At 42.5% G+C, this 24,200-nt stretch overlaps 1 long non-coding RNA gene across 2 annotated transcripts; it reads left to right on the top strand.

Moving 5' to 3' along the window:
• The first annotated feature begins 272 nt into the window (after positions 1-272).
• LOC108532898 (uncharacterized) lies at positions 273-24,192 on the top strand. Of its 2 annotated transcripts, XR_001886579.1 has the most exons (4): positions 273-350; positions 3,288-3,397; positions 8,663-8,713; positions 24,106-24,192. It is a non-coding gene; the product is annotated as an uncharacterized LOC108532898 (long non-coding RNA). The 2 variants fall into 2 exon arrangements; XR_001886580.1 differs by lacking the exon at positions 3,288-3,397 and having other exon boundaries at positions 291-350.
• Positions 24,193-24,200: the final 8 nt, after the last annotated feature.

Here is a 24,200-nt window from a genome sequence, read left to right as displayed (position 1 = left end):
AAGAGAGACCTTGGCCTGGCAGTCTCTTTCTGATGACATCTCTCCACTGTGAAAGGGGAACATGAACCTCTGTCGGACAGCTTGCTGTCTTTATCACATCTGCCCCCCATTGGTAGGTAAAAAACTTTGATTCCTTCCCCACCGATTCACTTGTCTGCCTCCTTTTTGCATCTCTGGTCATGTATCTTACTCAAGGATCTTCTAATTCTCTTTCTACTATGATGTGATTAAAAGAACACTGAGCTAGAATCAGAAGACCTGAGTTCTGGAATTATTCACACTTCCTCACAGGATGATCTTGAGCAAATCATTTTCCCTCATGTGTCTGTTTCCTTATCTGCAAAATAAAGGTATTAATAGCTGCTATACAGGGGCATTAGGAAGGTTAAATATGATTCACACCGAAAGCATGTAGTACAGTGCTTGACAAATAAGAGAAACTCAATGTATATTTAGTTATGAATTGAGTGAATGATGAAAGAAACTTTTATCAGTCATTTTCCTACCACCTTCTACTGGTCCCTGTGGCTGTGTATATTGGCATTATTTAGGTATATGGGGGCATGGGGAGGCGATGGGAGGGGAACTGGAGTTTTCCCAGCTGCTCAATAAAGTCACTGAAGGCAGGAACTGTGTGTGAGCTCCCTTTTATAGGTCCGCCTTCAGGCACATGGAACGGATGCCTAGTAAACTGGTGAATGCATTTTGTTGAATCATGGATGAGCGTTTACATCTTTGCCTCCAAGGGGCTGAATACTGAGGCAACCACAGTTATGACTGTACCCTAAAACTGGAGCTGCCTCATCTCCAAGAATCAGACTATGTTTGTTCTTCTGGTTCCAGGGTGAAAGGCAATGTTTCCAAGGTGGGAAGGTCAGTCCTGGTCCTTTCCTGACTGAAAATTGAGAGGACCCTTCTGTTCACCAGGCAGATGGCTTCTGGCCTCTGAGCTGACCTCAGCAGTCAAATTGCCCACTTGGGTATTGAAAGCAATAAGTCCTTCTAGCAAACCATAGGCAACTGCGGTTAGGCTTGAGTTTGATATTCAAACTCAAGTCCTGAATGGGCCACTAACTTAACAGGGCTGAGTGGTCAAGTGAAAAGAGCAGGGTCTTTGCAGTTCCACAGCTCTGGCTTCAACTCTGGGCTTGGCAGGGAGGCTTTAGGCGACTTCTTCAGCCATCCCAAAACTCAGTTTCTTCATCTGCAAAATGAGCACCACCATCATCCCGCCACCCTCTCTTCCTTTCTCCTTCTCGTACAGGGTTGCTGAGAAGCAGATTCATATTAAGGTTGAGAGGTTAGGTTCTGAAGGCAGACTCCTGGTTCATGTGATTGTGGCACGTTACCTGACCTTTCTTTGCCTCAATTTCCCTGTATGTAAAATGGGCCAATAATACTTCCTACTGTATATACTTGTGAGTTAATTTATGTGAAATGCCTAGAGTAGTGCCTGGCAATCAATAATAAACAATCAACTAAAATAAGTAATTAATAGCTACTATTATTTTTAAATCATTTATTTTATTTTTTAATTGACAAGTAATTATTGTACATATTTGTGGGGTACATAGTGATATTTTAATACATATAATGTGTTGTGATTAGATCAGGGTAATTAGCATAGACGTCATCTCAAACATTTATCATCTCTTAATGTTTCAAATACTCCATATCCTCCTTCTAGCTATTTGAAACTAAATATATTATTATTACCTACAGTCTTCCTACAGTGCTATAGAACACTAGAATTTATTCCTCTTATCTAGCTATAATTTTGTATCCTTTAACAAATCTTGGCTGGGTATGGTGGCTCATGCCTGTAATCCCAGCACTTTGGGAGGCCAAAGTGGGAGGATTGCTTGAGCCCAGAAGTTCAAGACCAGCCTGGACAACATAAGAAGATCCTCTATCTACAAATAAATTTTTTAAAATTAGTGCATCTCTGTAGTCCCATCATGTTGGGAGGCCGGAGTGGGAGGATTACTTTAGCCCAGAAATTCAAGACCAGCCTGGACAACATAAGAAGATCCTGTATCTGCAAATACATTTTTTAAAATTAGTATCTTCTGTTCACCTTTCTACTTCTGTGAGATTAACTTGTTTTTTTTTTTTTTTTTAGTTTTCACATGTGAATAAGAACATGTGGTGTTTTCTCCTGGCTTATTTCACATAACATAATGTCCTCTAGTTTCATCCATGTTGCTTGGAATGACAGGATTTCATTCTTTTTTATGGCTGAATGATATTCCATTGTGTATATGTACCACATTTTCTGTATTCATTCATCTCTTATCAGACATCTAGACTGATTCCATATCTTGGCTATTGTGAATAGCACTGCAATAAACATGGGGGTACACATGTCTCTTAATTGCTCTTATTAGAGCTATGATTACTATTAGGAGAATTCAGTGAATGTAGCATTGTTTGATAACTCTGAAGTCACAACCCTTAGATTTTATTACTAAAGCAATAGGTCTTCCCTGGTCCCCACTGAGTCATGCTGCTGCTCCAGCCCTATTTTCTGGTGTCTTTGCACTTGTGGGAAATTCTCAGCACCCGTGGGGGCACTTGCTTGACTTTTATGCTTCTCTTTGCTGTGGCTGAGAGCTGCTGGGCTTCTTCCACGTCTGGGCCTGTGCTCTAGTGTATTCTACCCTACAGTGCTTAGAATACATGTTCCCTTCAGTACAACTCCTAATCGCACTCACTGAAGCATATCTGTGTGTTTATACTGTCCCTGGAGTGAGAGGGAACTGGCCCCAGGCCAGTATCACAGACTACAGAGGGGAAATTGCGATGCCAGGGTCTCTTTTAGTGTGAACCATCTTCTGATACCGTACTCAGGGAAACTGTGGGACACGGGTTCGTGGAGGGAAAGACCACACACCTGGAGGTTAAGAGGGTGGGGCTTGGGATCTAACGAATCTGCATTTGAATCTGTTCCACCTTTCCATAGTTGAGTTATGTTTACTCATTGACTTCACCCTTCTGAGCCTCAATTTCTTAATCTAGAAACTGGGCATAATAATACCTACTCCATATTGGTGTTGTGGATCAGATGATTCAGTAGCTGGCATGCAGCAAGTGTTCCACTAAAGCCAGTAGGCTTCGAGTCAGCAAAACCGGGTCCTAATAAATCAGCTACAAATGTTCTGCAAAGCACGGGGCAAGTCACTTAACATCTCTGGGTCTTCATTGTCTTCATCTTTATACCACGTCAGTTTAGCTAAGCTGGAATCATGTTTCTCAGAATTCCTTTTCCTGTGCGGATCTGATTTTAGAGTTGGCCACAACAGAAATCTGTGCCAGATCTGGAAGGTGGAAGTGAAGCAGCAGCCATTGTTACGCTGTAGCAGCATACACACTGTTGCTAATCTGCTTGCTCAGCTTGGTGAGTGGCTGCCCGGGTCCCACAGCCCCTTCAGCTCCTGCAAGATCCTTTAGCTTTTTCAAGTCCCATGCCAGGGTATATGCAGTTGCATGCTGTATTAGTCAGGGTTCTCTAGAGGGACAGAACTAATATATATAGATATATATATCCCATATATCTATATATGTAGATCCCATATATCTATATATATAGATATATATATCCCATATATCTATATATATAGATATATATATCCCATATATCTATATATATAGATATATATATCCCATATATCTATATATATAGATATATATATCCCATATATCTATATATATAGATATATATATCCCATATATCTATATATATATGAGTTTACTAAGTATTAAGTCACATGATCACAAGGTCACGCAATAGGCTGTCTGCAGTCTGAGGAGCAAGGAGAGCCAGTCTGAGTCCCAAAACTGAAGAACTTGGAGTCCAATGTTTGAGGGCAGGAAGCATCCAGCATGGGAGAAAGACGTAGGCTGGGAGGCTAGGCCAGGCTCATCTTTTCACATTTTTCTGCCTGCCTTGTATTCTAGCCATGCTGGCAGTTGATTAGATGGTTCCCATCTAGATTAAGGGTGGGTCTGCCTTTCCTAGCCCACTGACTCCAATGTTAGTCTCCTTTGGCATCACCCTCACAGACACACCAAGGATCAATACTTTACATCCTTCAATACAGTCAAGTTGACACTCAGTATTAACCACCACACATGCAAAGGGCACAGCTTCTCCTGCAGGTCCTACACAACACTGAGGGTGGAGGACATCGTAGACAGATGCAGCTTCCAGTTTACCTTCATGGGTTCCTCATTTTCCACTAAGTTCCAGTTCATTCTTGGTCTCCATCATTTCATGTCCAGCTGTCCTTCCTGACTTCTAGCCTGGCTGACCTGTGTGAACTTTAGGCACAACACCCAACACAGACACTTCGGCAGCCAATGCAGTTGCGTAAGGTCTAATTTCTAGAATAATTCCTTATGCTACCTCAGTCTTAGTGAATCTACTTTTCTGCTCAAACTCTAACAGATACAGTGGGGCTAGTAGCAGCAACCTCACAAGGTTACTTGAAGGATCAAATGAGATAATGGATGAGAAACTGCTTTGAAAAGTATAATGTGCTTTAGGTGTGCCTTTTTAAAAAATCGCATATAGAAAAATGTATTAATGAAACTCGAAAGTTTAATTCTTTCAGCTATTTTAAAAGCAAAACAAAACTGCAAGCAGAACTCCTGGTCTCCCTAAGCCCTGCTCCACTATCTTCTCTCCAGTTGCTCAAGCCACAGTTCCTAGATGACCTTTGACACCGTTCTCTCCTACACATCCTTGCTCATATTCAGAGCTTAGTCACATCTCATTGCCTACACTGCTAACACCCTGGTACAAGCCACCATGCCTCTTGTCAGGTTTATGGCAACAGTCTTCTCCCTGGCCCCTTGCTTGTACTCTTGCCCCAAAATGATCTGGTTAAAACTCGAGTTAGATTATCTCATTCTCTGCTCAAAGCCAGTCAGTTTCTTCCCTCTTGGAGGAAAATCCAAATTCCTCTTGACCTGACAGGCGCTTGGCTTTTCCTGCGTCTCTCATCTCATTTCCTACCACCTTTTCCCTCGCTCACTGGGCTCACCATACTGGCTTCCTTGCTGCCCTTAAACAGGCCAAGTGTGTGCCACTTCTTAAAACCCTTTTTCCTGTTTTTCAGAGAGAAGGAATCATACCCTGAAATGATGTGTCTCTGGTGTGACTATTGGCTTAGACACATCTGGGAACTTTGCTTGCCACCCGTACACAAGTACTTACCAGTAAACTATATAACCACAGACGAAAGCTGGATGTCATTCTGGAAAATGCTTTTTACCAGGAATTAAATGGGAAGTGAGGTTGCTGTTAGTCTTATGGTTAACAGTGACAATTTAGATTTTAATTATTACTATCCAAAACAACATCTTGCATCTCTGTAGCTATCCAGGGTTTTCAAAATGCTTTCGCGTCTATTATTTACTTTGGTCCTCACAACAGAACGAACAATTGGGTATTATTTTCCCCTGTTTTACAGATAGGAAAACTAAGGCTCAGAGGAATCAATTGACTCCAGAGGCAAATAGATAGTGGTTGACAAGATTAACTTTCAGGCAGATTTGCTGATTCAAGGCTCTGTACTTTTTGTACTACAATTAGGAGCTTGCCAGAAGAACCTTATTTGTAAGTAGGGTCAGATGCAACGCAAGGAAAGTTACTCTTGCCATTGCCACTGCCCATGATTCAAAATGCTCCCAGCATGCTGAAACTTTTGAAAATTTTACACTTCCTTTCCAATGCAAATATCCCTGGAATTTGTGTGAGCGTCAACCATTTTGCTTTCCTCCTGAGATACCGCCACAGCAGAAATGGCCTTTTTTATTAATTAGCTGGGTGTGGTTGTGGGCACCTGTAATCCCAGCTACTCAGGAGGCTGAGGCAGAAGAATCACTTCACCCAGGAAGGTGGAGGTTGCAATGAGCCAAGATTGCACCACTGCACTCCACTCTGAGCAGCAGAGTGAGACTCTGTCTCAAAAAAAAAAAAAAAAAAAGGCCTTTTTTGTTTTATGGGAAATTGAGGAAGAGAGAAAGGAGAAGTGTTAGGTGACAAAAATTATTTGCTTAATGAGACTTTAGTCGTGCTCCTGAACCTTTTTCTAGGCCCATCTGTACACTTCCTTATAAAATCCAGTTTTAACAAATACCCTGCTAAGTCATTTTAGCAAGAATGCCCCACCCTCTGTATATGATCAGGTTTCTCATCCTCCACCATCCCCCAGGTGACCTCAGACCACCCTGGCCTGCCTTCAGCAAGAATCCTGTTAGGTCTGTGTATTAGTCAGTTCTTGCACTGCTTATACAAGTACCTGAGAATGGGGTATTTTTAAAGAAAAGAGGTTTAATTGGCTCACAGTTCTGCAGGCTGCACAGGAAGCATGATACTGGCATCTGCTTGGTTTCTGAGAAAGCCTCAGAAAACTTACAATCATGGCAGAAGCTAAAGCGGGAGCCAGCATATCACATGGCTGGAGCAGAAGGAAAGAGAGGGAGGGGAAGAGGTGCCACACATTTTTAAACAACCGGGTCTTGTGATCACTCACTTAATATCCCAAGAACAGCACCAAACCAACAGGATGGTGCTAAACTATTCATGAAGGATCACCCCATGAGCCAGTCACCTCCCACCAGGCCCCACCCCCAATGTTGGGGATTGCAATTCGACATGAGATTTGGTGGGAACATAGATCCAAACAATAATAGTCAGTTTAGCCAGAATTCTCCTCACTAATTTCTTAGTAATTTTCCATCCACCCACTCCCATCCTGCTTCTTGGCTATAAATTCCCACTTGCCCATGTTATATTCAGCGTTAAACCCAATCTCTCTCCCAGTGTGCAAAATCCCATTACAGTGCTCCCTGTACCTATTGCAATGATCACGAGTAAAGTCTTCCTTACTGTGCTTTAGCAAGTATTGTTGAATACTCCCTTTTCTTTAGCATAGGAAGTATATCATTCAGGTAAGTGGAGTAGGCATATTATCCTCACTTTTTGATTGGGCAATATGATTCAAAGTGCTCAAAACGAGTTGTCAAAGGGCAAAATCATATCATGTTGTTTCCCTTGTAGAATGAAGGGTATTGGATTAAATACTGCTAAATTTGTTTCTGACATCCCATGAGCCCAACTTACTGAACTTTTGCAGCAAAGTTGTGATGAGGGGGCTGCAGAGAAGTGTATCCTTTATAAAAAGTTAGAAAAGGTCATATTTCTCAGCACTACAGGCATGCCCTATAAAAGCAAACAAGTGTTTCAAAAAATATAGGATTTTCTGTCACTCAAGTAAGAACCTTGGTTATACCGCTGGGACATTTGTCGCAGACTCAGAAGTGCAATGTTCTTTGCAAAGTGGAAAAGATTCTGGAATTTGGAGCTGAGAAACCCTCAGTGCATGTGTCATGGTTCTCATAGTTATTGCTTATTACTAATACTATTGCATTTTTTTGGACACCAATACCAGTATTTTGTGTTTTCCCTGCATTATCTCACTTAACTAATCCCACCCCCAGCAATTCTGTTAGGGACATGTTATTACCTCCATTTTATATATGAAGAAATGGAGGCTTAAGATCACAAAGCTGCTGTGTGTAAGAGCTGGGGTTTTTTTCTTATTTTCTTTTTAGAGAGTCTCATTTTGTCACCCAGGCTGGAGTGTAGTGGCATAATCATAGGTCACTGCAGCCTTGAACTCCTGGGTTGAAACAAGCTTCCTGTCTCAGCCTCCCGAGTAGCTGGGACCACAGGCCTGCATGACCATGCCAACAAGGGCTGGGATTTTAATGTGGGTCTCTCCCACTCTCAAATCAATGTTAGTCAGGAGTTTTGGGGAGGGCACAAAACTAGAGGTGATTGCTTTAATTGAATTTAAAAGATTTTAGGTAAAGTCCATTTGAATCCTAAAGGTTGCTTACTACTATGAGATACTGCCTCCTTTGCAGGATGGTTTTGAGATTAGAGAAACCCATTGATATGGTTTGGCTGTGTCCCCACTGAAATCTCATCTTAAATTACAGCTCCCATAGTCCCCATGTGTCATGGGAGGAACCCAGTGGGAGGTAATTAAATCATGGGGCTGGGCTTTCCCATGCTGTTCTCATAATAGTGAGTAAGTCTCATGAGATCTAATGGTTTTATAAAGGGTTGGTCCCCTACACATGCTCTCTTGCCTGATGCCATGTAAGACGTGCCTTTGCTCCTCCTTCACCTTCTGCCATGATTGTGAGGCCTCCCCAGCCATGTGGAACTGTGAGTCCATTAAACCTCTTTCCTTTATCAATTACCCAGTCTCAGATATGTCCTTATAGCAGCATGGAGAATGGACTAATACACCCATATAAAGGACCCAGCATAAGGCCTTGCACATAGTTGGTACTGAGTAAATGGAACAGGAGGTGGTATAGGATGGCGATTGGGAACCCTGCTCTGGAGTGAGACTTAGGGACTACAAATCACTTCTTCTACTTAGTAACTGTGTGACCTTGGGAAAGTCATATAATCCCTCTAAGGCTAACTTTTTTCACATATAAAATGGGGACGATAACCAATGTATTCCAAGGATTAAATGAATGAGCTGATATGCATGAAGAACCTAGAACTGTTCCTGGCTCATTGTTTTCATCAGGAAATTTTGACTGTTATTGTTATTAATATGATTATTTTTTTCAGTCTCCACCTGTGCTGCTCACTCCAAGAACAAGGATGGTGGCAGGAGTTGTGGTGAGTAGTGAATGGGGAGGGAGGTGGATATGGTTTGGATGTGTGTCCTCTGTAAATCTCATGCTGAAATGTGATCCCCAGTATTGGAGGCGGGGCCTGATTGGAGGTGTTTGGGTCATGGAGCAGGTCCGTCATGAACATCTTGGTGAGGTCCTTGGGTAATGAGTGAGTTCTCACTCTATTAGTTACCATGAGATCTCATTATTAAAAAGAGTCTGTGACCAGGTGCAGTGGCTCACACCTATAATCCCAGCACTTTGAGAAGCCAAGTAGGGAGGATTGCTTGACCCCGGGAATTCAAGACCAGCCTGGGCAATGTGGGGAAACCCCATCTCTACAAAGAATGAATAATTTTCCCAAGTATGATGTGTGTACCTGCAGTCCTAGCTACTTGGGAGGCTGAGGTAGGAGGCTCACTTGAGCCCAGGAGGTTGAGGCTGCAGTGAGCCATGGTTGTACCACTGCACTCCAGCCTGGGTGACAGAACAAGACCTTCTCTCAAAAAATAAATGTATAAAAAGTAGAGTCTGGGGCCTTCCCACTCTCTCTTGCTTCCTCTCCTACCATATTCCATGCCTACTCCCCCCTTGCTTTCTGTCATGAGTAAAAGCTTCCTGAGGCCTCACCAGAAGCTGAGCAGATGCTGGTGCCATGCTAGTACAGCCTGCAGAACTGTGAGCCAAATAAACCTCTTTTCTTTATGTTACCCAGTCTCAGGAATTACTTCATAGCAATGCAAAATGGACGAACACAGAAGTGAACACCCCACATTTCTGTGGGGCCTCCTCTTCAGCAAGCTCCCTAGCATGATGAGAAGGCCTCCAACAGTCTGCTGGACCCATTTCTCCATCTTCTATCAGCTCAAGCTCCCTTGAGAGGCTTGGATAGGGGGCATCAGTGAACCTGTGAGGAGAGCAGCTTAGGCCCTGCGGTAGGGGAGGACAGAGAGTGAGGGGGTGGAGGCAAGCAGGAGACGAGAGTGCTGGCATTCCTAGGAGGTAGGGCAGAGACACTGGGAACCCCAGGCTAGGTGTCAGATTCCCAAGATGTGGTGGTTTTGTATTTACATCCCTGTGTGGGCAGGGCAGGAGGCCAGGGACTCAGACCGTGAAGCCTCAGGCTGACTGTCACAGGTGCAACACTGGCAAGCAGGGGCTGGTAGCTTGGTTTTTCCAAGGGCTCAAGGGCACGATGGACTATCTAGAGGTTTTGTGCTCTTTTTTGTGACAAAGTAACTAAGGCCTCCAGCCTGCCCAAGCCTCAGGTCAGCGAAGGTAAGAGTAGGTGTGGGGTGTGTGGTGTGGAAAGGCCTGCTCCTATCAGATGAGGATGCTTCTCCTGTTGAAAGGGCTTGTGTGTGACTGGGGCCGTGGAGCTGCCCAGAGATGAGTGACCAGCACTGCTCTTCAAGCGGTTAAAGCAGCCTGCTCTCCCCAGCAGAAATGAACATGAAACCTCCAGACATCATACCCTGCACTACCTCCTGCCTCCAGGATATCCCAAGAGGCTCCCGGGGCATCACCTCTGGCCTCAAGAACAGAGTTTAATTTTGAGTGTTTTTCAGTTGTCTTTATCTTTTCTAATGCTGGAAATATAAGCTGTTCATACTATTTGGTGAAAATGGGGAAAAGATTGTGTCTACCACAATGACTACCACAGTGGAAAAGAGCATGGTGTCTGACTTGTAGTTGCTGCTCAATAAATATTTATTGAATGGCTGAATGAAACTCAGACAGGGACAAAGACTTGAAGGAAAAAAGTCCCTCTAAAATGTTGTTATTGGTTGGTGGTAGGATTAGTGGTGATTTTTTATATCTTCTCTAGTCTCTGGAGTTTTGTATTGTGGTAATAAGATTATTATAATAACAGGTAATTATGACCAAAAGGAAATTAGAGCCAAAATTAAGTGGTCATTTTCATATGAAGCACAGGCCTGCTTGCAGCATCAGCAGTTCAGCTGTGGGAACCAAGGCCTGTTGAGGGGACACATTTTTACATCTATTTCAGGTCGTGTATTTCCACCTCTGCTCTTCTTCTTCAAAAAGAAGGAAATCTATCTCTACTCCAAGTGAACACATGCTGACCTTCTTCTTCCCTAAACTAGTGCCTCGTCTAAAATCCTGCTGAGATTCTAGAGAGGCAAGGTTTTATAGTGGTTAAGGGGCTTTAGGATAGACACATTATCTGGGTGCCTTATAATGTACCGCTAATTCTGAAAAAAAATTTCCTCATGGTATGTATTTTTTTTCAAAAAGCATTTTCTCCTTATTTTAACACCGCATTGCAACCTAGATAAAGTCGGCAGTAAACAGTCTGTCCCTTTACTGTGAACTAGCACAGTCCTAAAGACTGTTGTCCAACCAAGAACAGATTAGATTGGGGGAAACTCACTCCCAGGCCTCCCTGTTCTTTTATGAGGAGTTCATCCTAAAATATTTACCCATTGTCTTCCAACCCCATAACCCCCCCGGCTAAAGTAAAGCCTGCTAAGGGAGCTGTGGCCATTTGAGGATTAGGCCAGAAGAGCTGGCTCCTGTGGTATCGGGTGACAAGATTCAGAGACAAGATAGAAGCACCTTCCTCATCTCCTGAGACCTAGTCGTGCCAACTCCACGGGAAAGTGACGGTTGCTATGGTGACAGGCTACATAAGGCACACTGTCAGCAGAAGTGCCATTTAAAAAATAACTCCACCTTTTCTTTCTGCTTTTCTTTCCTTTTTGTTTTGAGACAGGATCTAGCTCTGCCACCTAGGCTGGAGTACAGTGGCACCATCACAGCTCACTGCAGCCTTTACCGGACTTAAGCGGTTCTCCCCACTCAGTCTCCCAAGTAGCTGGGACTACAGGCATGCACTACCACGCCCAGCTAATTTATTTTTATTTTTTGTAGAGATGGAGCCTCATTATGTTGCCCAGGCTGGTCTCGAACTCCTGGGCTGGAGGGATTCTCCTGCCTCAGCCTCCCAAAATGCCTGGATTATAGGCATGAGCCACTGCACCTGGCCCTCCACCTTTCCTCAAACTTTTCAGAAACCCTCTTTGACACAGGGTCAGGTTAAGATGCCTTGAACTTTTGGATAAAGAACAAGGCTGGGTGCCGTGGCTCATTTCTGTAATCCTAGCACTTTGGGAGGCCAAGGTGGGTGGATCGTTTGACTCCAAGAGTTCGAGACCAGCCTAGGCAACATGGTGAAACCCAGTCTCTATAAAAAATACAAAAACAAATTAGCCAGGTGTAATGGTGTATGCCTGTAGTCCCAGCTACTTGGGAGGCTGAGTGGGGAGGATTGCTTGAACCCGGGAGGCTGAGGCTGCAGTGAGCCATGATGGAGCCACTGCATTCCAGCCTGGGTGATAGAGCCAGATCCTGTCTCAAAATAAATAAATAAATAAATAAATAAATAAATAAATAAATAAATAACTTTAAAAAAATAAAAGAAGAAGAAAAGAAAAACATCGTGTCTGAGAAGTCCTAATAGAGATTTATAGAATGAATCCTGAATTCCTAATCAAGATTCTTGGAATGCATCCTTCATACCAGGGAATTTCCATTCCTTTCTTACTGGGCAATTGTTATGGGGATCTGGATTTACTTCTGACTCTGTCACTAACTTTTTGGGTAATTCTCATTCAAGTCACTTTGCTTCTTGAGGCCTCAGTTTCCTCATCTGTAAAATGGGAACAATAATCCTCACCTCATAGGGTTGTTGTGCAGATGAAATGAGATGAAATATGTGAGAAGATTCCCTTCCCTCCTTTCTCTACAAAATGTCAGGACTGCACCTATCACAGGAGAACAGTAATATTCTCCTCAGTGCAGATTGTCAACCGCTGTATCAACCTGTGCTAAGTCTGTCCACACATACTACCTGAGTCAGAGCTTTTCATTAACGCCAGGGGAATTCCAGCTCAGGAGTTCTGAGTCATGTTTCAATCAAGGATTTATTGCAGGAGTACTCTGGGAAAGAAGGACGCGTGCTGCTCTGAGGAATTGGGACCACACCCTGGTGCTTGGGAATTGGTAGCGGTGGTTGCATTTTGTTGTTGGCTTGTTTGTTTTAAAATATCCACATCCTGTCCCACAGCTGGAGCATAAAATCAAGCTTTAGTTGTGGGATTTTTGTTTACTTTATTCACTAGTTGGGCTGGTCAGGAGTTTAACGGAGGTCAATGCCTTTAACATTGCTTGGATTCTGTAAAGAGAATTCTAGCAGTTTTTGGCTACTAAATATCCAAGTGTAAAAGAGGAACTTAAAAAAATTGACCCACATGGTCTGGTTGCTTTTAGGAGAAATTAATTTTGTTTTGCTTGCAAAATAATAACAACTTCTGAATGTTTATATGTTTTCATTTTGCACAGGAAGCTTTGGCAATAGAAAATGTTGGTAGAAAAACCAATTAAAGAAATAAATGTGGCAACTCTCACAGCTGTAAATCATTGATTTAGCCCCATTTGTCCCACCCCCCACTTCCCCCCAAAAAGAAAGAAGACAGAAAGAAAAGTGGGGAGGGAGAAAGACAGAAAAAAAAAAAAAAAAAAAAAAGAAGGAAAGAAAGACAATCAGCCTTATTGCCAGAGGATGGTTCCCTGTCAGTTTTCAAAAATCTTCCTCATGTCCCTTCTCACAGAACATTTCAGAGGTCTGGAAAATATTTGATTTGTAAAGACTGAGAGTAGGCAAAGTAGAGCGTCTTAAAAATATCTTTCAAAATTGAGTAACACCCTGTGCTGTTTTCATGATGAACGTAATACTTGTTTATTCAAGAAAAATGAGAAAATATTGAAAAGCAGTAAGAGAAAGAATCCCTGTGCCCAACTGCAACTGTGACTGACATTGGGTGTATTTTCCATCAGTCTTTTTACTTTACCTGTGTCTCCTCACTTGTTTTTCATGGAGATAATGATGGGGCGTATGTGCATTTGCACTCTGGGTCTTTCACATAACAGCAGCATTTGCTGAAGGCTTGCCGAGTGCGGGTACTGTCTGCCACTGCTCAGGGCCTTTAAGCCAGGCTGACAGTCTCATATGTCCACTGGCTCATTATTCAGCAGCAGCAGCAGCAGCAGCAGCAGAAGTTACATAACCATGACTCAGTTTCTCTCTGTTTCCTTGGCTCCACAACATGTGAAAACAGCTGGATGAATTTCATCCAGTTTGAAGGGTATTTGAAGGTGGTTTCACTTCAAATATGGGGTATATGACAACAATTCACCATGGGAAGCTCAGGGTGAAGGCGAGCCTCGGTTTTTTATTTCCACCCAGACGGAGGACTGTGACACTTCATTCTGAAGATTTCCCTGAGTTCAGACATTTACCTTATTTAAAGTTTGTTATGATTCTATGAATGGGGAAGCTTCTCGGGTTCATTATATTTCCAAAAAATTACTTTCCCTCAGTGGGTGCACATAAGCAATTATACCTTACTGAAACCCCTTTAAAGGCATTAATTCAATGTCAGGAAGAATTTTTTCAGAAGAAAACGTTTTTAAAGAGTCTAAAATATTAGAATGGGAAGGATGTTTGAGGCCCAAAGAAGCGACATGCAATGAGATTTCTTATGGCAGTTGACCGAGAGAGACACACTTTTCCAAGGCACCTGGGGAAGATGTCTGACCCGGGCATGTTGAAACACCCAAGTCGATGGGTGTTCATCCTCTGCAGCAATGAAACTTAGGCACAAAGAGGGGCTCTTATGATGCCAATTGGGAGATACAGGTCATTGGATTAAGCTGCCAGGGTCATACAAAACCAACAGTGGTTTCAAATATGAGGCTTAACCCAAAATTCCTCTTGGCAGATACTCCACAATGTAACAATGAAGCTGTTTGTCACATGGCAGCTCCATGGACTCTTCAGGGTGAGACGTGAAAATGTGTTTATCCGTATCCCAACAACTAAAGTGTGTATACAGGCATTTTTTTTTTCTTTTTACTGAGCTGAAAATTATTAGAGGTCTCTTTGAATTATTATCTCTCTGAACATTGATTTTCAAGCAGTTTCTATTAAACTTGATGATTCTTCTGAGCAATGATCGCTTGGAATTATAACAATGTCTATTTTTCTGGAGTTAAACACTCACTAATGCTCAATTAGAAATATGCTAGATGCTGTCCTTAGTACACTACATACTTCATTTCAAATAATCCCTACAGCAATTCCAGGAGATAGGTATAGGCACACCTCATTTTATTAAGCTTCACTTTATTTTTATTTTATTTTAAACATTTTTTATGGGTACACAGTAGGTGCATATACTTATGAGTTACATGAGATGTTTTCATACAGGATATAATGTGTGACTATCACATCAGGGTAAATTTTAGGTTTTCCCGTTTATTGCCATATAGTCGCTCATAGTGACCTCTAAAGATCCTTTGAATTTCTGTAGTATCGGTTGTAATATCTCCATTTTCATCTCTGATTTTATTTATTTGGGTCTTCTCTCTCTTTTTCTTAGTCTGGTTAAAGGTTTATCAATTCTGTTTATCTTTTTTAAAAAACAACTTTTGTTTTGTGGATTTTGTCTTGTTTTCTTCATTTCAGTTTTATTTATTTTGCTTTTATTTTATTTTTTTATTTTATTTTATTTTGAGTTGGAGACTCACTCTGTTGCCCAGACTGGAGTGCAGTGGTGTGATCTCGGCTCACTGCAACCTCCGCCTCCCAGGTTCAAGCAATTCTCCTGCCTCAGCCTCCTCAGTAGCTGGGACTACAGGCATGCGCCACCATGTCCAGATAATTTTTGTATTTTTAGTAGAGATGGGGTTTCACCACATTGGCCGGGATGGTCTCGATCTCTTGACCTTGTGATCTGCCCACCTTGGCCTCCCAAAGTGCTGGGATTACAGGCATGAGCCACCGTGCCTGGCCCTGCTTTGATTTTTATTATTTCTTTTCTTCTACTAACTTTGGGTTTGGTTTGCTCCTGCTTTTCTACTTCTTTAAGATGCATCATTAGGTTGCTTATTTGAAGTTTTTCTTTCTTTTCTTTTCTTTTCTTTTTTCTTTCTTTCTTTCTTTTTTTTTTTTTTTTTTTTTTTTTTTTTGAGGCGGAGTCTCAGTCTGTCGTGCCCAGGCTGGAATGCAGTGGCTTGATCTTGGTTCACTGCAGCCTCAACCTCTCGGGCTCAAACTATCCTCCCACCTCAGCCTCCTGATTAGTTAGGACTACAGGTGCATGCCACCATGCCTAACTAATTTTTTCTTTTTTGTATTTTTGGTAGAGACAGGGTTTTGACATGTTGCCCACCCAGACTGAGGGTGGGTCTGCCTCTCCCAGTCCACTGACTCAAATGTTAATCTCCTTTGGCAACACCCTCACAGACACACCCAGGGTCAATACTTTGTATCCTTCATCCTAATTCTTTTTTCTGCTTGATTAATTCTACTATTAAGAGACCCTGATGCATTCTTCAGTATGTTGACTGCATATTTTTAACTCCAGAATTTCTGTTTGTTTCTTTTTAATTGTTTTAATTTCTTTGTTAAATGTATCTGATAGGAACCTGAATTCCTTCTCTGTGTTATCTTGGATTTCTTTGAGTTTCCTCAAAACAGTGAATTTCTCTCTCTGGAATTGGCCCCTGGTGCCTTATTTAGTTCGTTTGTTGAGGTCATGTTTTCCTGTATGGCCTTCATGCTCGTGGATGTTCTTCAGTGTCTGGGCATGGAAGAGTTAAGTATTTATGGTAGTCTTCACAGTCTGGGCTTGTTTATACCTGTTCTTTTGGGAAGGTTTTCCAGGTACACAAGGGCACTTGGGTGTTGTGATTTGAGTTTCTGGCCACTGCAGCTTTACCTGCATTAGGGGGCACCCCAAGCCCAGTAACACTGTGTTTCTTGAAGACTTGTAGAGGTACCACCTTGGAGGTCTTGAATAAGGTCTGAAAGAATTCTCTGGATTACCAGGCAGAGATTCTTCTCTTCCCTTACTTTCTGTCAAACAAACAAAGTCTCTCTGTCTGTACTAAGCTCTCTGGAGCTGGGGAAGGGATGACACAAGCACCTCTGTGGCCACTACCACTGGGACTGCACTGGTTCAGGCCTGAAGCTAGCATGGTGCTGTGCCTCACTGAAGGCCCACTGTAAAATTACCTGGCTACCGCCTATGTTCTCTCAAGGACCTAGGGCTCTATAATCAGCAGATAGCAAAGCAAGTCAGGCTTGTGTCCTTCCCTACAGGGCAACAAGTTCCCCTAGGCCCCAGGCGGGTCCAGAGATGCCATCCAGGAGCCAAAGCGTGGCGCTAAAAACCCTAGAAACTACCTTTACTCTATTCTACTGCAGCTGAGCTGGCACCCAAGCCACAAGACAAAGTCCTTCCACTCTTCCCTTCCCTTTTCCCAGGCAGAAGAGTCTCTGCCTGTGTCCATCATCATCACAGGCTAATGGGAAGTACTGTCAGGCTACTGCCAGTGTTCACTTAAGGCCCCAGGGCTCTCCAGTTAGCTTGTGGTGAATGCTGCCAGGCCTGAGACTCACCCTTCAGAGAAGTGGGCTCCCCTCTGTCCCAGGGCAGGTCCAGAAATGCCATCCAAAGCCAAGGCCCAGAGCTAGGGATCCCAAGAGCCTGCTTGGTACTCTACTCCACTATGGCTGAGCTGGTGTTTAAGCTGCAAGAAAAAGTCCGCTTTACTCTTCTGTCTGCTTTTCTCAAGCAGGAGTCCCTCTTCATAGTCACCACAGCTGTGAATGTGCTGGGTCACACCTGAAACCACCGTGTCTCAGAGTCTCACCCAATGCCCGTGTTGTACTACTTTGGTATCACTGCTGTTTGTTAAGGGCTTAAGAGCTCTTTAGTCAGCAGGTGATGAATCCTGCCAGGACTGAGTCCTTCCCTTCAAGGCACTGGGTTCCCTTCTGGTCCAGGGTGTGTCTAGGTTGCCCAGGAGATAGATTCTGGAATGGGAGTCTCAGGACTCTGCCTGGTGCCCTACCTTACTGTTGCCAACCTGGTATTCAACTTGCAAGACAAAGTCCTCTTTAATCTTCCTTCTCCTCTCCTCAAGTGGAAGGAGGGGTCTTTTTCAGAGCTACAAGCTATGCTGTCTGGGTTTGGGGAGGGGTGGTACAAGTGCTCTCTTAGCTGCTTTGGCTTGTGTCTCATTAGGTTGCATACCCCCAACTCCACTGGCTCTGACCCCAGCACAGCATTAGGACTTACCCAGGAGTTGCAGTCCTTGTGGCCTAGACTGCCTTTCAAATTTATTTAGAACCCCAGAGCACTTTAGCCTGTGGTGGTAAGGCATGCTGAAACTCAAGTTCCCATTTCTGAAATGTATGATTTCCCTCTGGCTAGAACTTGTCTAAATGCTCCCTCCATGGATGTTGTTCTGCCCAGTGTTAGCAGCACTGAGTTCCAATGCAAAGTTCCACAATCACTGTGCTCTCCCTCCCTCAAGTGCACAGATTCTCTTTCCATGCCCCGCAGCCACTGCTGGAGGATTGAGGAGGGGTGGTGTTGGCAATTCAAGATTGTCTTTCCTGCCCTCTTCATTATATTTTTCCGGAATCTATAGGTAAAATTAGGTACTGTGATTGCTCACTTGATTTTCGGTTCTTCTGATGGTGTTTTTTTTTTGTGTAGATATGAAATTTGGTCTTCCTGCGGGGAGGATGATTGATGGAAGTGTGGGATTATGGGTGTGAGCCACTCCACCTGGCCAAATGTGTGTGTTCTGACTGCTCCAAAGACCCACCATTCTTCCATCTCTCCTTCTCCTTGGGGTTCCCTATTCCCTGAGAAACAGCAATACTAAAATTAGGTCAATTAATAGTTCTACAATAGTCTCCAAGAGTTCAAGTGATAGGAAGAGTCACAAGTCTCTCACTTTAAAAAACTATAAATAATTAAGTTTAACGAGGAAGGCATGTTGAAAGCTGAGATAGGCCAAAAGCTAGACCTCTTGTGCTCAATAGTGACATTGTGGATGCAAAGAAAAAGTTCTTGAAGAAAAAAGTTTGACTCCAAGGAACACACAAATGATAAGAAAGCAGAACAGCCTTATTACTGATATGGAGAAAGTTTGAGTGGTCTGGATAGAAGAACCAGTCACAACCATCCCTTAAGCTAAAGCCTAATCCAGAGCAAAGTCCTAACTCTCTTTCATTCTATGAACAGTGAAAAAAGTGAGGAAGCTGCAGAAGCTGGCAGAAACTGGTTTATGATGTTTCAGGAAGAAGAGGAAGAGAAAAGAAGGGGAGGAGGAGGAACAAGAAGAAGAGGAGAAAGAGAAGAAGAAGAAGGAAAAGAAGAAAAGGACGAGGAGGAAGGGGACAGGGGAGGGGGAGGAGGGAGAGAGGGAGGCAAGGGAAGGGAAGAGAAAAGGAGTAAAGACAGGAGGGATGAAAGGCACCAGTAACCTGGTGTACAGTTTGAGATTTGAAGGACTAAATGGCACTAAAAATTTCCCTGATGAAGAGGAGACTAAAAAATATTTGATACCTAGGAATGTGTCTAACCAAGGAGGTGAAAGATCTCTACTATGAAAACTACAAAACACTGATGAAAAAAATTGCAGATGACACAAACAAATGGAAAAAATATCCCATGCTCATTGATCAGAAGAATCAATATTGTTAAAAATGACCCTACAACCTAAAGTAATCCACAGATTCAATGCAATTCCTATCAAAATATCAATGTTATTTTCACAAAATTAGAAAAGCAATCCTAAAATTCATATAGAACCAAAAAACAGCCTGAATAGCCAAAGCAATTCTAAGCAAAAAGGACAAAGCTAAATGCATCACATTATCAGACTTCAAATTATATTTTAAGGCTATAGTAACCAAAACAACATGGTACTGGTATAAGAATAGACACATAGGTCAATGGAACAGAGTAGAGAATGCAGAAATTAAGCCACATATCTGCAGCCAATTGGTCTTTAACACGGCTGACAAGAACATCCACTAAGGAAAGAATACCCTTTTCAATAGATGGTGTTGGGAGAATTGGATTGCCATATGCAGAATAATGGAACTGGACCCATATCTCTCACTGTACACAGAAATCAACTCAAAATGGACTAAAGATTCAAATGTCAGACCTGAAACTATAAAAATACCAGGGAAAACTCTTATGGACATTGATCTAGGCAAAGAATTTATGACTAAGACCTCAAAAACACAAGCAACGAAACCAAAAATAGACAAATGGGATTTAATTAAAGTAAGAAGGTTCTGCACAGCAAAAGAAATAATCAACAGAGCGAACAGATAACTTGCATATTGGCAGAAAATATTTACAAACTATGCATCTGACAGGGAACTATTATCCAGAATTTACAAGGAACTCAAACAACTCAACAATAGAAAAGCAAATGATCGCATTAAAAAGTGGGCAAAGAAAGTATAATAAAAAAAAAAAAAAAAAGTGGGCAAAGGACATGAATAGACATTTTTCAAAAGAAGACATACAAATGGCCAAGAAGCATATGAAAAAAAATGCTCTATATCACCAATCATCAGAGAAATGCAAATTAAAACTACATTGAGATGTCATTGTAACACCAGTTAGACTGTCTATTATTAAAAAGTCAAAAAATAACAGATGTTGGTGAGTATGCAGAGAAAAGGGAACACTTAAACACTGTTGGTGCGAATGTAAATTAGTATGACCTCAATGGAAAACAGTATGGAAATTTCTTAAAGAACCAAAAAAATAGAATTACCATTTGACCCAGCAATCTCACTACTGAGTGTCTACCCAAAGGAAAAGATATATACCAAAAAGATACCTGCACTCATATGTTTATCTCATCACTATTCATAATAGCCAAGATAAATCAACTTAGGAATCAACTTAGGTGTCCATCAACAGATGACTGGATAAAGAACATGTGGTACATATACACAATGGAATACTATTCAGTCATAAAGAATGAAATCCTGTCTTTTGCAGCAACATGGATGGAATTGGAGGCTATTATTTTAGGTGAAACAATTCAAAACAGAAAGAGAAATACCACATATTTTCACTTATAAGTGGGAGGTAAATAATGTGTACACATGAACATAGAGTGTGCAATGATAGGAAATGGAGACTCAGAAAAGTCAAGGAGGGGATGGTTGGAGGGAGGAATGATAGGAAATTACTTAATGGGTACAATGTACATTATTTGGGTGATGGATACACTAAAAGCCCTTACTTCCCCACTATGCAATATAGCTAGGTAAAAAAAAAAATTATGCTTAATTACCCTTAAATTTATCCCTTAAATTTATACAAATTTTCTGAAAGAGAAAAAAGAAAAAAAATTTAAGAGCAGAAACATCACTGCAACTCCTCCAGCCCCAGCCCAGGATTTTGGTAGTCTTCTGTACTACAAAAACTTGGTATCAGGAAGGTTTTGTATAGGCAAATGTGGGCAGGGCACAGCACCACTGCTAGCCCATGCTGTACATTTGTGCAAATTAGTAAAAAGGACCCCATTCTGGATGAACGCAGAAGGTGAGCAGGGCACAGACTGGTTTTTCAGAATGTCTTGCCCCCTTAGCTTGGTGCCCTTGAGCAAGGCACAGTCTATACACCCCTATCCAATGACCCAGGTGTGACCAGGGTCAACATTGTGCAGACTAAAGGAAGTAGGCATAGAAGCAGGAGCTGAAGACAGGAAACCAGGAAAATATAGACCCTGAGAAATTCACAGAAGCCATGGGAAAGTCTTTAGACTTTCACAAAGTATAGAATAGGGATTCAATGGACCTTATCCAGCTCTATGGGACTAAGACCTGGATTGCCTATGTAAACACAAAACCACACCAAAATATGATAAGTTTGCCAATGGAGGTAGGTACTTAGTGTTGTGGAGTCCAACAGCAAACCTTCTTTGGGACCTCTGGGGGGACTTCCTGAAGGAGGTGACATTCAAGATGCCATTCAAAGGATAAGCTTGCGAGAATAGAAGTAAGGAAGAGACATTTCATGGGAAAGGGCATTTTGGGTCAAGGGCATGAGGAGGGGTTCAATTTGGTTGCAATGAGACTTGTTTATGAGGAAGTGGCATATCATGGGGATGGAGGAAAACCACAGGAGACCTGTAAGAGATCACACATGCAAGGTTTTGACTATCCTGTAGGTACTGGACAACTACCGAAAAATGGCTGATTAGCACATTTTCTCTGGTATCAAAGGAGAAGATGAAGCAGGGAGGAAACTGTTGCCATGTTCCAGGTGAATCAGGGTGAGACCAGAACTAAGCTATGAGTAGCCGAAATGGAGAAGAACATGTACTTTGAGGAAATATCAATTAATGAGGGTTGCCAGGACTTGGTAAAAGTACCCAAGAAGCAGTCCCCAAATGAAAGTGCACATTGCTGTGTTTTGAAGGCACATTTGCCCCTTCATGTTTTGCCTTTCAGATAGCACAGAAAGTATTTCTCAGCTCTTGGGGAGGTTGTGCACTCTTCAGTCTCCCCAGGCTCAGGGTTAAACAAAGGGGGAGTCTTGGAAGGGAATGACTCCAAGGGCAGGGAAGCCATACACAACAAGCTGACTTCTTGCATGTTCGGGGTAGAGTGGCCACAGGTCATCTACAGTAGGTGTCCTGCCTTTCCAGATGATGGCTGATGAAACAGAGAGGGGACAGGAAGTGAGAAGGAATCCCTTCATGTATTTCTACTGGCTTCCTGACAGCAGTGCAGATTAGCTGAGCATAGCACCCGGCAGGAACACAGTAGAGTATGCTAGCATGGAATTAATGATACAGACAAGGAAATAGAAGAAAACTAGTAGAGGAATGACTGGATCCCACTTTCTCCTTCCAAATGCCCTATCCTTATGGGTCAGCCTGAACCAAGGCTTGTTTCCAAGACGGTTTCAGGGACAGGAAAGCCCATCTGAGGTCTGAAGTTGAAGGATCCAGTAAAGTTAGTGCTGTAGGTTTGACAAGGAATATTGCTCCCACTTTACAGATGATATCCAGGCAGCAAGAGTTAAGCCAATAACTATAGACAATGCTCTGGTAGTATGTACTCCTGCGTGCATTGTTCTCAGCATTTTAATTTGAATTATGTTATCCCTGTGAGGTTGGTAGTTTTTTAAATCCCCATTTAATAGATGAGGGAATTGAGAAACAGAGAGGCTAAGTAACCTGCCCAAGGCTATATAATACATAAGACAGACCCAGAATTCAGATCCAGGCAATGGGACATCAGAGCGTATGCCTGACCACTATGCTCCATTGACTTCAGCACCAGCCAAGTCTTCTGATTCCAACCCCATTGCTCTTTCCAATACATTGTAACAGTCACTTCTTGGCATAAAAATGTCAGATATCATGTCAGTAGTATCATGTAGGGGATTTCAAAGGTGTACCTCTGGGAAGCGTATGATCTCAGCCACATTGTAGGAAATAAATTGCAGAAGTTTAGTGTCTTAAATTCAAATCACAAACATAGTATTAACAGTGGGGTGGAAGTATTAGTAAAAATTCATCTTATTAGATGAACATCTGTTTCCTGGAATTTGACAGCATTCTCATACAAGTATGGCCTGGCTGGGATGGCTCACTGAGAAAGTTTAAGTATACTTTCTAATGAAACTTTCATAGTTATAAAAACTACAGCGATGAAGTCAGTGGTTAGTAAAGAGTCTGAATTTTAGTACCTCTAAAAAAGAAGTCAGACACATCCTTTTATCTGCCCAATTCTAGAGTCATTATATCTCTCCCTCCCCAGTCTAGTGTTAATAAGACAGACAGACCGGGGCAGGGAAATGGCAGTAGTGAGCAAAGGGTTTTTGGTAGGGAAGTGGGCATAGTCCAGAATATTGGGAAATGCCACTGCCTTTCATCTATTTTTGGGACTAGGATGGTTTCCATGTCAGATTGATTGCAAAAAAATGGTTGCAATTCTTCAAGCACTTTGCACTGTGACTTTGCCAGCAACTCCATTAAGAAATGGAGTCTATTTCCCTACCCCTTGAATCTGGGCTGTCTTGTGACTTACTTTTAGCCAGTAGAATGTGGCAGAGGTAATGGTATGTCAGTTCCAAGTCTAAGGTCTTGAACCAAGACCTCTTGGTTGGTTCTTTTTTTTGAGTTGGAGTCTCATTCTGTCACCCAGGCTGGAGTGCAGTGGCGCGATCTCGGCTCACTGCAACCTCCATCCCCCAGGTTCAAGTGATTCTCCTGCCTTAGTCTCTCAAGTAGCTGGGATTATAGCCTGCAACCGCACCCGGCTAATTTTTGTACTTTTAGTGAAGACGGGGTTTCACCATCTTGGCCAGGCTGGTCTTGAACTCCTGACCTCGTGATCCACCCGCCTCAGCCTCCCAAAGTGCTGGGATTACAGGTGTGAGCCACCGCACCTGGCCATCTTGGCCAATTCTAAGATCGAGAGTTCTTGAACATTTCCATTCTCTTTTGCCCCTCTGCCTTCATTAGGAGAACAATCCCGAACTAGCCTGCTGGAAGATGAGACATGACATGAAGCAGAGATTCATATTCCCAGCCGAGACCATCCTAGATCAGCCAACTCC

The sequence above is a fragment of the Rhinopithecus bieti genome, unplaced genomic scaffold (assembly GCF_001698545.2).
Source record: "Rhinopithecus bieti isolate Rb0 unplaced genomic scaffold, ASM169854v2 scaffold_6380, whole genome shotgun sequence".
In the NCBI taxonomy this organism is placed as follows: domain Eukaryota; kingdom Metazoa; phylum Chordata; class Mammalia; order Primates; family Cercopithecidae; genus Rhinopithecus; species Rhinopithecus bieti.
Note: the sequence above shows the minus strand (reverse complement) of the source record. Positions and strands in the feature narration are given on the sequence as shown.